The 16594-nt window shown below is 44.8% G+C and overlaps 1 pseudogene; it reads right to left on the bottom strand.

Annotated features, from left to right (window-relative positions):
• Nucleotides 1-235: 235 nt before the first annotated feature.
• LOC128590648 (NADH dehydrogenase [ubiquinone] 1 alpha subcomplex subunit 8-like) lies at nt 236-755 on the bottom strand (annotated as a pseudogene).
• Between the last annotated feature and the right edge of the window lie 15839 nt (nt 756-16594).

Raw genomic sequence — 16594 nt, 5'->3', positions numbered from 1 at the left:
CCTTTCATGATCAGAATTCCTAAGAAAATAGGCATAGAACAGACATTTCTTTTTTTTTCTTTAAAAATTTTAATGGACAGGAAATGGTATAGAATAACTGCCAAGTCACATAAATTAACTTTTTTGTTAATGTTTGTAATCCCAGAAATAACACACTATCAGCCATGCAAACTGTGGGGCGTTTTCATCAGTTGTCATCTGGGCACGTGACTGAGGGTGGGCCACGGACCCATCTTCACATGCTCCAGAAATAAAAGTGGCTGCCATGTTTGGCAGGTTTCAGATTTCCCTCATCTCAACCAGGTTGGGCTCTGGTCTTGGTCTTGAATGATAGGGATTCTTCTGCATAGGTCAGTCTGTTTTCACTTTGATGACGTTTGACAGTTCTCCCAGGTCAGGCTACACCCAGCCTAGTTTGTCCAGCACACACTCGTCAAATTTTGCCTGCTGTTTGCGACAGTGACGAAGTAACTGCTCTCCAGAATAATCAACGCAGGTCCAATATTCGGTAAAAGGTTCTGCACAGTGACTCTTAATCTGCCTGAAGAAGTCCAAAGCACACTTGTTGACCAGCTTGCCCTCCTCTAAACACCACCTCAGATCCTTCTCTTCCCAGCAGCAGAGCATGAACTCCTTATTGGCCTTATCACACTGAGCTCCATAGTGATGAGCTGCAGCTTTAAGCACAGCATAACTGACTTTTACCTCCTGCACTTTCGGCTCCTCTACAGTGGCAGCTCCACTATCCCCGGCATGAAAGCTACAGCCCAGACCCTGACGAGGAACCCTCAGTTCAAGTCGCCCCATCTCCTTTAGAAGGGACATTTCTTAAACTAATAGATGCCATCTACAGCAAACCCACAGCCAATATCATATTGAATGGTGTAAAATTGAAAACATTTCCACTCAGATCAGGAATGAGGCAAGGATGCCCACTGTCTCCACTGCTATTCAACATAGTAATGGAAGTCTTAGCCATTGCAATCAGGCAAGAGAAGGTGATCCAGGGTATCCAAATAGGGTCAGAGGAGATCAAACTCCCACTCTTTGCTGATGATATGATCCTATACCTGGTAAACCCCAGGGACTCAACTTCAAAATGCTTAGAAGTGACAAAGGAATACAGCAGCATCTCAGGATACAAAATCAATACTTACAAGTCAGTAACTTTTATATATGCCAACAATAGTCAAGCTGAAAAAAACAATCAAGGACTCTATTCCTTTTACAATAGTGCCAAAGAAGATGAAATATCTGGGAATTTACCTAACAAAGGACATGAAAGATCTCTATATGGAGAACTATGAAACTCTGAGAAAAGAAATAGCTGAAGATGTTAACAAATGAAAAAACATACCATGCTCATGGCTGGGAAGAATCAACATAGTTAAAATGTCCATACTACACAAAACAATCTACAGATTTAACACAATCCCTATTAAAGCGCCATTGTCATACTTTAAAGAACTTGAAAAAAATAGTACTTAATTTTATATGGAATCAGAAAAAATCTCGAATAGCAAATACATTACTCAGAAATAAGAACAAATCAGGAGGTATCACATTACCAGACTTCAGCCTATACTATAAATCTATAGTGATCAAAACAGCATGGTACTGGCACAAAAACAGAGCGGTAGATTTACGGAACAGAATAGAGAACCAAGAGATGAACCCAGCTACTTATCACCATTTGATCTTTGACAAGTCTATCAAAAATATTCAGTGGGGGAAAGACTCCCTATTTAACAAACGTTGCTGGGTGAACTGGCTGGCAACCTGTAGAAGACTGAAACTGGACCCCTCCCCTTTCAACAAAAACTGATTCTCACTGGATAAAAGATTTAAACTTATGACATGAAACTATAAAAATACTAGAAAAGAATGCAGGGGAAAACACTTGAAGAAATTGGCTTGGGAGAATATTTTATGAGGAGGACCCCCTAGGCAATTGAAGCAACACCAAAAATCTATTACAGGGATCTGATCAAACTAAAAAGCTTTTGCGGGCGGCGCCTCTGGCTCAGTCGGTAAGGTGCCGGCCCCATATACTGAGGGTGGCGGGTTCAAACCTGGCCCTGGCTGAACTGCAACCAAAAAACAGCTGGGCGTTGTGGTGGGCGCCTGTAGTCCCAGCTACTCGGGAGGCTGAGGCAAGAGAATTGCTGAAGCCCGGGAGTTGGAGGTTGCTGTGAGCTGTGTGATGCCACGGCACTCTACCGAGGGCAGTAAAGTCAGACTCTGTCTCTACAAAAAAAAAAAAAAAGCTTTTGCACAGCCAAGAGCACAGTAAGTAAAGCAAACAGACAACCTTCATAATGGGAGAAGATTTTTGCAGGTTGTGCTTCTGACAAAGGTCTGATAACTAGAATCTACAGAGAACTCAAACTAATCAATAAGAAAAGAATATATAAACCTATTTCTATGTGGGCAAGAGACTTGAACAGAAATTTCTCTGATGAAGACAGGTGCATGGTCTACAAACACATGAAAAAATGCTCATCATCCTTAATCATCATCAGAGAAATGCAAATCAAAACTACTTTGAGATATCATCTAACTCCAATAAGATTAGCCGACATCACAAAATCCCAAAACTACAGACGTTGGCATGAATGCAGAGAGAACACTTCTACACTGCTGGTGGAAATGCAAGCTAATATGACCTTTTTGGAAAGAAGTTTGGAGAACACTCAAGGAACTAAAAGTAGACCTACCATTCAATTCTGCAATTCCTCTACTAGGTATATACCCAGATGATTAAAAATCATTTTACAACAAAGACATTTTCCCCAGAATGTTTATTGCAGCCCAATTCATAATAGCCAAGACATGGAAACAGCCCAAGTGCCCAATTGACCCATGAATGGATTAACAAATTGTGGTACAGGTACACCATGGAATACTATGCAGCCATAAAAAGATGAAGACTTCACATCTTTTATGTTTACCTGGATGGAGTTGGAACATATTCTTCTTAGTAAAGTATCTCAAGAATGGGGGGGGGGAAGTATCCATTGTACTTAATACTACTATGAAATCAATATATAACCACCTACACACTCAGACAAATGGCAAAACATAACTATAATCCCAAAAGTAGAAGGAAAGGAGAGAGGGAGTGGGAGTATTTGGGGGGACCTCACTAATGTGCATGATGCAATGGTACATTTGAAAACTATTAAGAAATGAGTATAACTGTGATAGATGTGTTACTTAGTTCAATGTAAGCATTTCACATTGTATATCAAAGCAATACCCTGAACCCCATAAATGCATCAATGTACAGAGTTATAATTTAATAAAAAATAATTTAATAGGCTCGGCACCTGTGGCTCAAGTGGCTAAGGCACCAGACACATACACCTGAGCTGGCAGGTTCAAATCCAGCCCAGTCCCACCAAACAACAATGATGGCTGCAACCAAAAAATAGCTGGGCATTGTGGTGGGCACCTGTAGTCCCAGCTACTTGGGAGGCCGAGGCAGGAGAATCACTTGAGCCCATGAGTTGGAGGTTCCTCTACCCAGGGTGACAGCTTGAGGCTCTGTCTCAAATAATAATAATAATAACAATAATTTAATTTAAAAAATAAAAATAAAATTGATTGTAGTGATAGTTGCCTAATTCTGAATATTCTAAATTAAATTATACACTTTAAATGAATGAATTTTAAGGCATGTGAATTACATCTCCATAAAGCTATTGTTGAAAAGTAAATAAGCAAATGAATACAGGTATGTCCCAAACTCCCTACAATGAAAAAAAAAGAAGAAGAAATTAATAAAGAAAGGGGAAGAACATTCTAGCAAAAGTAACCATTAGAAGATAAGCAATAAAGAGCTACTGAAGGATTTTGAGTGGAGGTGGTTCAGATTCACATTTGAAAAGACCACTAGCAGCAAGAGAAAGTTGATTAAAATAAGGACTGAAAAGTTGGATTTAGCAACAAAGAACTTGTTAGTGACCTTGGAAAAATCAGTCCAAGTGGAGAGATGGGGTGACTAATTTGGGGTATTGGAAAGGAAGTAGAACTGGCAAAATTATACTACACTTAGTAAGGCCTCTCCCTATTCCCCCTAAGTCTCCAGGGAAACAGACCAAAAATACACTTGGCTTGAGAAATAACAAAGACATGTTCCCATACATATTCACACACAGCCGGTTCACCGGTGGATTCTGTTTCTATTCAAGAATTACATACTTCTCACCCTGACACAGAGAGAAAACCCATGGTCAGTTTATCACCTATTGTCACCAACCGGATGCTAGCCTTATTTCACTGCTTGGGGAGAGATGGGTAGGAGGACACAGGCCATCATCTGAGATTTGGGGACACTTCAGAAACAAAATTGCTCCCTTTTAGCTTTGCCAGGCCTCTGATCTGGACTATGTGCATGCAACACAGAACCCAAAGGTAGGCCAAGTAGACACACTCTAACCCTATAATCACTGAAGGCAGTGACCCTTTTAGATTAGGGCACTTGCCTCAAGTGTGACTAGATGTCTGAATTGAACCAAAAGAGCTGGGTACTAGTTCTAGTTCTGCCTCTCTGGGTTTCCATCTCCTTATCTCAGAAATTAAGATGTTTAATTCAGAGTGGTTGGGTGGAGATGACAACCATGCAAAGACAAATCTAGATTTTGTGAGGCCTGAGCTTATATAATTTCCATACATCAGCCATTGTAACCTACCAGATGCTAGCCTAAGAAAAAGAATATAAAATTAAAAATACAAAAATAGGCACAAATGAGAATGTTTATTTATGAGAAATTATATCATATTCTAAAATTTCAAAAGCTAATATATACCAAAAACATCACACAAGTTTTAAAAATAACATATTTGTTAAATTAACTGGCCTATCACTATATACTTTTTCTTGGTACAATTGACCACATATTCTTTCATGGTCTCTTTAACAACGATTTTGTAATATTTTCTATGTAAATAATAGGAAGATAATTCAGTCTTTCTTCTCTCATGGCGATTGAAACTTGTTCTTTTATCATGTTAGTAAGGATTCTGTTACTTCTTTATCATTGCTGGTAAAGATTCTGTTTCCCAACTTCTTATTTTAGGATGGTTGCCAAATTTGGGGAAATCGTTATTAAGGTTCTTTCCCTATAAGCTGTAAAAGATCAAGGAATTTCACATTTTCTTCTCAATGACCCATCTGTTATATCAACTTTTCTGAAACCAGACATCCTAGGACTAAAGGACCTCTGGCACTTTCAGGTCACCACGCTTATAATTCAGGATATTGGAACTAAGGGTATTCCTAGAAGCCATTCCTACACTGCGAACGTTAGCAATAGCAACAGCTTAATTATACACACTAAACATAAATATATCCTATTAAACTCAAATTCAGAATATTCTGTACTCCAAAATGTCTAAAAATTCCCATGGCTACTCCAATGCCCCCAGATAGGGAGTCACTGTGGAAAGAGACAGTGGTCTTGACAGATGTTTTGAGTTGAAACATCTTACTTTTGCTAACTTCATCTTCTTAAAAATGATTACGTGAACATGTTGCTAAGACTTCTTCCAGGCTCGGAGCCCGTTGCTCAGTGGTTAGGGCGCCAACCACATGCACCGGGGCTGGTGGGTTCGAACCTGGCCAGGGCCTGCTAAACAACGACAATACAAAAAAAATAGCCAGGCGTTGTGGCAGGCACCTGTAGTCCCAGCTACTTGGGAGGCTGAGACAAGAGAATTGATCAAGAGTTAGAGGTTGCTGCGAGCTGTGAAGCCACGGCATTCTACGGAGAGCGACGTATTGAGACTCTGTCTCAAAAAAAAAAAAGAAAAATTCAAAAAAAAAAAATTCTTCCATAACCATAAAAGAGGACTGGGCAAGTGAGAGCCCAGAAGATGAAGCGTCCTTAGAATCAGGGTAAATGACTTCTGCGACCATCAAGGCCCTTTAAAGGGTGGAACCTAAGGAAAAACATGTTAATTGCATTTAGAGGGAGGCTGGAGCTGAGTTCAGCCAAGTTTTTCCGGTCCCGGAGCTCTACGGAGGCGAGGCCTAGCCCGTCTGGCTCACGGAGTGTGGTCAGCCCACAGTAGCCCCAGTGAATGAAGCTGCGGCGGCTCCCTACCAAACCCCATGCAGAGGTCTCAGCTAACCAAACGCCGCCCTCCTGCGGCCAAAGCCCGACTCCCAGAGGATACAGCGACCTCCAAGGCACCCCTGCCCTCCCCAGGCCTGCGTCTCAGGTTTCAAAAGGAGCGCGCTCCCTTGGGCCCGCCCTCACTTCCGGCCTGGAAACGCTTGAGATCTCGCGATAGCGCGGGTTCAAACCCGCCCGAATTGACCGTAGGTGGCGGTGGGCTGGGTCTGCTGGTGCTGGTTCTTTTGCTGGTGTTTAGGGCCGCGACCCTGCGTCCAACCCGTTACGTAGCAGCATGGATGGGGTTATGAAGGCCCATCGGCTCACTGACGTCCACCAGGCCCTAAAGGTTCCGATCCAGAGGGCCGGGGAACCGCCTTTAACACGGTGTCCGTGCGTGACCGCGGCCCTCGTAGGGTTCTTACACCCACGGGTGACAAGGGCTCAGAGATAATAATGACTACCTGTGTTGAGCTCACGCTGGATGCCGAACACCGAGCTCTACACATATTGAATCCCTACAATAGCCCCGAGAGAAAGACGTGGTTTTTTACCCTCATTCTACGGATGAGGAAACAGGCTTAGAAGGAAGAGGAAAGGAACCTGCTGGGAGTCACAGAAAAGGGCAAACCTACTCCATCTCTAAGGCCTCTTTACTGGAGTAGAACACTCAGTCAACAGATCCTTCCGCTCCTAGATTCCTGGGGACGCTGTCGCTCAGTGAAAAGTATCTAGGCTTTGAGTCCACTTAGATTCAGATGTATTTGAAAATTCAGACACTTTCTTTTCTGTATGACCTTGCAAAATTACTTAACCTTTTTGGAACTCATATTCTTCATCTGATAGATGGAGATAATAATAAAACTCAGCACCTACTCCATAGTAGTAAGCTATCAATAAATGGAAACTTATTATTAATAATCCTTTTTATTCCCTAGGTATTGTTCAATGTGTAGGAACTGCTTAATAAATCATAAGTAAACGAGTGAATGAATGGAGAAAGAAATGAAGTAAGTCTGGCCAGACACCAGGTGGTCTTTGCCTTCCACAAATCTCTTACCCACTTCTCTATGTGGTGCCCCCTCAAAGGGCTTGAAATGGGAAATGACTGTTCATCCTCCATTGCCCAAAGCAGGTGTGTGTGTGTGAACTTGTAATTAAAGTAACATACAGAAAAGTGCACAAATCTTAAGAACTCTTAAGTGTCTACAAAATGAACACAGTGTTGTAGCAAGGCCCCTGAGGAAGAAACAAGACACTACCAGCAGCCAGAATCCCCATAGTGTTTCCATCCCCTGCAGGGGTAACCGCAGTCCTGTCTTCTAACAGCATAAATTAGTTTTGCCTATTTTTGCACTGGATGTGCAATCATACAGCTTGTACTCTTCTGAACTTCCCAAATTTCCGTATGTCCTAACCCTTGGAGTCAAAGAAGATGCCCTGTGGAGTTGCCTCCCATGTGGTCAGGGCTGCTGCCTTATGCCACCCATCTCACCATCACCTGCTGCCTCATAAGAAGTTCCCACAGCAGAGATACCTGTGCCCCTGGTGACCCTGTTTTTGACATATACTTCAGATCTTTCCTTTTTCACCAGGAAAGCCTTGGGGGAGCTGGGGATGTGATGCGCTGAGCCACCAGAGGGTCATCTGGGGCCTCACAACATTCCAAATAGTATAAAACTCCTCCCTCTGCTCTATTCTGTGTCTCCTTCCTCCTCCAGCAAAACTTCTTTCCACCCAGGGTGACAAGCTCCGGCCTCTGCTTTTCCTCCCTGCAGTCTGGCATCCACCACAGTACCCTGGCCCACGGGACATGTCTATTCATGGTGAAACCCCAATTGTGGACATGGTATACATCCTCTTCCAAAGGATTCCTGATGCCATGTCGGTTAAAGGAAATGGCTCAAAGGTCTCAAGATTCTGCCTCACGGGGTCAATATTGCCTAACACCATAAGACAGCCCACTCGAGAAGCACAGTGGCTCAAGCCTGTAGTCCTTAGTACTCAGAAGGCTGAGCTAGAAGGATTGCTTGAGCCCAGGAGTTCAAGGCTGCAGTGCCACTAAGTGAGACCTCATCTCAAAAAAAAAACAAAAGGTTGGGGGCGGCGCCTGTGGCTCAGTGGGCAGGGTGCTGGCCCCATATACTGAGGGTGGCGGGTTCAAACCTGGCCCCAGACAAACTGCAACAACAACAACAAAAAAAAGAGCCAGGCATTGAGGTGGGCGCCTGAGGCAAGAGAATCGCTGAAGCCCAGGAGTTGGAGGTTGCTGTGAGCTGTGTGATGCCACAGTACTCTACTATGAGCAATAAAGTGAAACTCTGTCTCTTAAAAAAAAAAAAAAAAGTCGGGGCGGCACCTGTGGCTCAGTCGGTAGGGCTCCAGCCCCACATACCGAGGGTGGCAGGTTCAAGCCCGGCCCCTGCCAAACTGCAACCAAAAAATTGCTGGGCATTGTGGCGGGCGCCTGTAGTCCCAGCTACTCGGGAGGCTGAGGCAAGAGAATCGCTTAAGCCCAGGAGTTGGAGGTTGCTGTGAGCTGTGTGAGGCCATGGCACTCTACCGAGGGCCATAAAGTGAGACTCTGTCTCTACAAAAAAAAAAAAAAGTCAGAAAAAAGAAAACAAAAGGTTCATTACACAGCTATTACCATCAAACCTATGTCATATATGAGGAAGGTAAAGCTCAGAGGCATTTAAGGGATTTGTTCAAAACCATATAGTTCATAAATGATACGAATTAGACCTTGAGAGTGCCCTCTGATGTGGGTCTAGAAGACTTGGTGTCTACTAAAGGCCACACCATTCAGGGACACTTAAATGGGCCAGATGCATAGCTGCTTCACATGTATTATATCCAGTCCTCGAAACAACTCCAGGAGATAAGTGTTTTTATTTCCATATAGCGGATGCAGAAACTGAGGCCTAGAGCAATGAATTAATTATTTTGCTTAAGGTCACAGGGATAGTGAAAGACTAAACTAGGATTCAGCACCCCCAACCATAGAGGCAGACCCCAAAGTCTGGATCTTTCCTCTGCACCAGGCCACACTCATCAGAGGGATTTTGACAAGTGCAGATATGAGTGGGCATGTGGCTAAGACAGGACAGTGGGGGAGCATTCGGAGAGTGTAACATATACCACAGAGGGGCTGTTTGAGTTGCTTATTACTAAGTAACAAACCACTTCAAATTTTAGTAACTTGAAATAACAATTTATTATTATTTCTTACACTAATAAGGGTTGATTTCACTCAGCTAGACAGATCTCACTTGGGGTCTTCCAAGCAGTTGCAATCAGATGGTTGCTGGGGGTGGAGCCATCTGAAGGCTCAACTTGGCTAGAAGTCCAAGATGGCTTATTAAGTCTTATGTCTGGCACCTCGTCTGAATTGGCTGGAACAGATGGGGCCTGGCCAGGCATTGCTCACTCGCTCTCTCTCTCCAGAGTCTTCCCATGTGGCTTGCTCAAGTTTCCACACAGCATGATGGTCTCAGGACAGACCTCATACAAATGGCTGGCTTGCTCAGAGAGTGAAAATTCTGAGATTGAGGCAGAAACTCTAAAGCTTCTTATAAGTTCTCATTGGAGAAGCATCACTTTTGCAGCATGTTCTCAGTGAAAATGAATCACAGAAACACCCCAGATTCTAGGGGAGGGGATAGTATATAGATGTGAAGCCCGGTTCAAGGGGGGCCATCTTTGGAGAATGACCACTACAGGCACAGAGGCACAAAGGCACAGCTCAGGAAGCTGCATGCAGCCGTGCTTTAGTGTGACATGGTGTAGCAAGGGATAAAAACTGGAGATGACAGTTTGTGGCAGATGGTGGAGGACTTCAATAACATGCTGAGGACCTGCAATGCATATGCATTGGGGCCTTCAGTGGCCAAGCATCTGAGCCCCCTTCCTATGCTGGTGGATCCTACTTGATGCACATCTTAGTGAAAAGTCAGATACTTGCTCACCTGACCCCCGACAAAAAGGGCACAGTCAAATCAATGCTCCCAGTTAGGACTCTGGATCTTCAGTAAGTGACCCAAGGAGGCAGAGGATTGTTTATACCCATTCCAGAATCAGCAGCCAGGGCTCAAGGTGGTAGCTGCATGGGAGATTAGCATTCAGAGCCCAGGGAATGCAGCTCCTTAATCAGGCTGCTCTTGGGATGGTATGTTGCTGAAGTCTTGGCTCCTGCCTGCTTCCTGAGCCTGATTTTTGAAGCTTTCTCTCAATTCTGGGAGCTGCTTGATGTCATCCCAGCAAATTCTTCTTCTACTGAAGTGAACCAGACTTCATTTCTGTTGTATGTAATTAAGAACCCTAATTGGTACAAAGACCCACTGAAAGCTGCAGTCAGAAATGACATGACTGAAATATTTTATGGGAGAGAAAAATAAAAAATAGAAAAATCTGATGGAGATAGATTAAAGAAGAAGAAAAAGGACTAGGATGGCCAGTAGGGAGGCTGTTGTGATGTTTGAGGTATGTGATAAAGTATGATAATTGATCTAGGATACTATCTAAATGGAGTGGAAAATGGGCAGATTCCAGCACTGATCAAAGATAGAAAAGAGAGAAGGAGAATCCACACTGAAAGTAGTTTTGAGACTCAGGGACTAGGAAAATGATGGCATTACAAGGAGAAACAAGGTAAGGAAAACTGGTTGGGAAGGAAAAGTCATTTATTCATGCATTTATTATTAAATGCCCACTCTTTGCCAGGCACCATGCTAGGCATTGAGAAAATAGCAATGAACAAAGTCTCAGTCCTTAAATTAAAAAATACATAAATAAGATAATAAGTCTTCATTAACAAAGCTTTAATCTGTGGCTCCACAGACACACACCAAAACATGTACATCTGGCAATGGAAACTCAAAAAAGATCATAGGAAAGAAGGCTGGGCCTGAAGACAGAGATTGGTAGTCATTCCTATAGACATTCATTTAATCATTTATTCATTCACTTATATTTACCAAGTGCATACTCAGCACCACTGTTGGCGTTAGAAACATAGCAAAAAACAAGAAAGTCTCAGCTCTTGTGGAATTTCTATTATTGAGTTGGGAGGCAGGCAGAAAACAAATAAACAAACATGTCAAATACAGGATAGATACTGTGAAGAAAAATAAGGCAAACCAAAGGTAAGAGGAAGTTTGCCGTTTTATATAAGATGTTCTACCAAGGCCCTCTTATAAGGAGATGTTTAAGTTAAGTCCTGAATAAAGAGAGGCAACATCCATGTGGTTATCTGTAGAGAAACTATTTTAGGCAGAGGGAATAAATGCAAAGGCCTTGAGGCAGGACGGTGTTTGGTTTGTTCAAAAACATTCCAAATTCCAAGAGGCCAGTGTGGCTGAAACAAAATGAAAGAGAAAGTAGTAGGAGAAGAGGTGAAGAAAGTCGTTTCTACCACCTTGTACATCATTGTGAGTACTTTGGCTCTTGTCTGAGTGAGACAGAAGACTTTGGAGAGTTGAGCAGAAGAGGCACAATGTATGACTGACACTCTAAAAGGATGACTCACACTGCTCCGCAAAGAATAGACTTGGGGGGTGCGTGTGGGCATAAGCAGGGAGACCAGCTGGGAGACAATTGTAGTCAATCAAGGCAAGAGATCATGGTGGCCTGGCCCAGGATGGTAATGATGTAGGAGGTGGCACCAAATACAAAATTATGGGTGACAATGGGCTCTGCTGATGGATTAGATGTGCGCTATCAGAGAAATAAAAGAGTCTAATAACTCCAAGGCTTTTTGGCAGGAATAGCTGGAAGCCATTTACTGAATAGAGAGGGTTCTTTTATTTGAGACAGAGTCTCACCGTGTTGGCCTCCATAGAGTGCTGTATCATCACAGCTCACAGCAATCTCAAACTCTTGGCTTTAAGCGATGCTCTTGCTTCAGCCTCCCAAGTAGCTGCGACTACATGCACCTGCCACAATACCCGGCTATTTTGCTGTTGTTGTTGTTGTTGGTTGTTGTTGTTGTTTAGCAAGCCCAGGCTGGGTTCGAACCCACCATCCTTGGTGTATGTGGCTGCTGCCTTAACCACTACACTATGGTCGCCAAGCCAAATAGAAAGGATTCAGAAGTGGGCTGCGCCTGTGGCTCAAAGAAGTAAGGCGCTGGCACCATATGCAGGAGGTGGCGGGTTCAAACCCAGCCCCGACCAAAAACTGAAAAAAAAAGAAAGGATTCAGAAGTATATCTAAATCTCCACAAGTGAGTGAAACTACCTGCCTTTCTTTTTGAATAATTTCATGCAAAAACAGTGATATGGAGGGGGCAAAATGAGGCATCCATAAGGAGGAACAAGGGACACTGGGGTTGGCATAGGTTATCAGAGCCCAAGATGGAAAAAAACAATGTCTGCAAGGGGCGTGAAGAGAGCAGTGGCAGTGATGGGAACCATTTACTTACAAAGAGATTAATTCAATAAGAAGAGAGAAGGAAGTTACAAAGTGGAGAAAGAGAAAAATGAACCCTATAGTATTGGATTGGAATTGAAGATGAGGTCATTATTTTCTACATAGAGCAGTCGATAGACGATAGGTAGATTAGATAGATCAGCGGTTCTCAATCTATGGGTCGCGGCCCCTTTTTAACAACGAAAATACATTGTGGCATTAGGAAGGTTGAGAACCACTGAGATAGATAGATAGATGTAGATATATACATGAAGGCTGTTGAGAAAGTATCCAGCCATGTAATATGGAATGGCTAGATACTTTTGGGACAGACCATGTATGTGTGTATAATAATAGATATATTTCCTTGCACTATCCAGAGAGCCCCAAGAACAATGAACACATCTAGCACTCATATCTTGATTTCTACATATCATTCTCCCTTAAAAGAACTAAAGGTCTCTTGGAGAAATGGCCGATCCCGGGAATGGGCAGAGAAAAAGTACAAGATGAGCCTGGAACATCTTGCTGTGCCAGAAAGTGAACAAGTGCCCAAAGAATTATGGAGATGGAACCCAGGTAGGCAGCTGGACCAAGTCTGAGAAATTTTGAGCAGCCAAATAAATAATGAGGCAATGAGGAAAACACTCAACATCTGTAATATTACTGCCAAAGATGCATAGCCCAAATCTAATCATGAGGAAGCAACAGACCCACCCAAATTGAGGCATCTGCAATACAACTGGTCTGTGGTCTTCTAAATTGTCCTGCTCATGAAAGTAAGGGAAAGGCTTAGGAACTGTCTCAGAAGGAAGGAGACTGGAAAGACATGACAACTAAACGCAATGAATAATTCTGGACTGGATGATTCTGTTAAAAAGGATTCCACTAGGCCAATTGATGAAAGTCCAGTAACACCTGGGAGTTAGATAGTACTAATGTATCAGTGTTATTTTCCTGATTATACCCATCTTATTAGGTTATAAAGGAGAATGTCCTTATATATACTAAAGTATCAAGGAGTAATGGAGTATCATGTAGGCAACTTATAAGTGGTTCAGAGAAGGAGGAAGTTCTTTGTGCTATTATTGTAATTTTTCTGTACCTTTGAATTATTTCAAAAGAAAAAGACAAGGAAAGAGTGAGTGGAATCCCTAGGCAGTGGCAAGTGAGAGAAGGATCAGGCAATGCCAAAGCAGTCGCTGACCATGAAGAGTTGCATATGCCTAAGCAGAGAGAGGGCAGTGGATTATCTGTAGAGTTGCAAAATGACCGAAGAGAATTGAGAATAAGAAAAGGGTATTGAACTATTTTTAAAAATTCTGTGTCATGAATCACAGCAGCATCTTCATGCTATTTGCCACAAAATAGAAAATAAATCAGTTAGTCCATTCACAGACAACACTGGATGTGCATATGGTGGAAACAGCTAACAATTTCTTGGCTTCTCTGAGCCCTGAGATTCAGAGGTTGGAAACCTGTTCTCACTACAAACCATTACACTTTCAAAAAGAAAATTCCAGTGACATAATGATATTAGCTCTTCTCAAGAGGACAGGTCTCCCAATACCTAGTTTTAAAGGGTTCTTTCTGAAATTAAGTGTATTCTGGTGATATTTTAACAATTTGATGCTCACATTTTGCGCCAAATTATTCTTATATGGAATTATTATGGTGCACAAATAATACATGTTCATTATAGACAAATGAAAAGTTCAGAGAAACAGAGGACAAATTTAAAACACCTATACTCCCACTAACAAGTTGTTAACATTTTGATGCCTATTTTAAAATGCAAATCACATCTATAAATTTTCGTTCAGGAAAAAAGAGACCCTGTCCTGTGCTATTTTGTATCTTGCACACACTCTCCTCCCGCAATGTAGAGCAAGTCTCAGTAACTAAATATATTTCAATTGCCTCATTTTTAAGGACGCGGAGAGGAATTCCATTGAGCATATGGGCGGTGACTTATGTAACCGTTTCTATTTTAGGACTTAAACTTTGGGCGTGGTGAGATCGTGCAGCAGAACCTGCGGAGGTTGCTCAGACAAGTAGAGAAGATGGGAGGTCAAGGGACAGCTAGATCTTTGGGCACGGTTTTAAACACACAGAAGACAGAGGAAAGAGGGTCAGCAAAGCCGCGGCCAGCAAAGAGCAAAATGCCTGTGGACTCGAATTTTGGATCCACGCGAGGGCAGACCTAAGGACAAAGGGCACCGGTTGAGGAGAACACGATACCCACCCAACTGGAGCGAGACCCCCAAGCCAGTGGCAACTGCGCGCGGTCCAGGCACCCAAGCTGGTGCGCCGCTTCTTCGTACCAACAGAGGGTGCTGTGTCCTCAGCAGTTCGCGGTGGGCGGCTCCCAGCTGCCGACCAGATGTGGACAGCTGGACCGCGGGAGGCGTGAAGCTCTACTCAAGCCCCTGTTGACCCACAGGCTGATGGGGGGAGAGCAAAAATGGGCCAGCAGGGGGCAAGGGTGGCAGAAAGACTCCACCGTTGCTGCTCTGCCGACTCCCGGATTGCCTTCCCTTGTTGGGCAGAAAGGAGGAGCCTCCTACCCAGAGGAGGCGCTGTTTCCTGCAAAAGTTCAGTAAAGCCTGGCAGAGGCCCTGGGGCTGGCTTAGCAAGAATGAGATGGGTCCATGGGGCGGGAGTGGGGCTGGGGGACTGGGGCCAGGAGAGACCCACTTGGCAGTCTGTGGCGGGAAAGAGAGCTTGCCTTGAGGACCTTGAACTTTTTGAGAACCCAGCCCTTGACTCCAAACGCTCCAGAGCGTACACACACACACACACACACACACACATCCTTCCAGGGCTCTTTCTGCCCTGGGTGCAGTGTGCATTCGAGGAGTGAGAAATTAAGGCACTGCAGGACAGACACTCAGTAAATCTTTTCTCCCCAAATCGTCTGGAGTGGAGAAGCTGGGTTAGAGTACCACAGCCCGCCCGAAGCTCCAAATAAGGAGCCTGGGGCCAGGGACAACCCCAAGGACCCCGCCCTCTAGACCTGTCTGCTGCCTCTCCACTCCGCAGCAGCTCCCCAGGCTCCGCGAGGCTTAATCAAGCCCTGCACTGCCGTAACTGGCAGCGCAGACCCTGCCTGGCGGAGGACCCAGGGGCGAGCGAGGGGCTTTAGTTGCAGGGCTTTGGCCCACGGTCTGGGCTGCATCTTCACTAGGGAAGAGGGACGGGTCCTTTAGCTCCGCAGGCCCGACTTCGGAGGAAACCAAAAGACCTTTGGGTCGGTAGTGGGGAACCCTTTCCCGGAAACAGGAATTGGGGGAAGGTTGAACCCCAGCAAGAGTGCGGGGGGTGAGGAGAGGAGCAGGATGCCTCGGGAGAGCTCAGGAGGGTGGGGGTAACATTCAAAATTCCCCAACCAAACTCCATATGCCCTAGTTCGTCTGGTCCGAGACTCCTCCCCCCTCCCCATTCTGCCTCCCCGTAACCTCCCTTCTTGTATCCCCAGGTCGCTCCCACCCTGAGGAAGAATGTGCCCTCCTAGCGCACCCTAGCCATGGTAACGGCACACCCCCACCCCCGCGCACCGCAGCGGCCCGGCCTGGCCCCGCTGGCGGCAAGAAAGGGAGGGAGGGGGCAGGCGCCTTCCAGCCCTAAGGACACACCTTGGCTGCCCTGGTTGCCATAGCAACTGAAGGCATTTGGAAGCGCGCAGCCGCGAAGTGGCAACGGGCTCTCCTTAAGGTCCCTCATCCCGCTAACTCGCCCGCAGAGTATCAGGCGAGAGACCCCTCCACCCCACCACAACTTCAAGGACAGGTCCAGAGAGGAACCATAGGGCGTCCCCGCTTCCATGCATGGCGAGTCTAGGGGAAAAAGGCAGTTGGAGGGCCCCAAAGAGTCTAGAACCTAAAAAGGGATCCCCCTGTCACCAGCCTGCCCCTCCCCAGCAGAGCCTGAGGGGAGCGCTGACAGCAGGAAGCCAGGGAAGGGCCAGGAGGCGCGCAGGCCCCACAGCAGAGCGGTGATTACAGGGACCTGTCCCTCCCGCCCCCGGCTCCCACTCTCATTAAGTCATTTTTTCCCCAGTTGGAAAG

This window comes from Nycticebus coucang, chromosome 7 (assembly GCF_027406575.1).
Source record: "Nycticebus coucang isolate mNycCou1 chromosome 7, mNycCou1.pri, whole genome shotgun sequence".
Classification (NCBI taxonomy): domain Eukaryota; kingdom Metazoa; phylum Chordata; class Mammalia; order Primates; family Lorisidae; genus Nycticebus; species Nycticebus coucang.
This window is presented reverse-complemented; position numbering and strand designations above follow the sequence as displayed.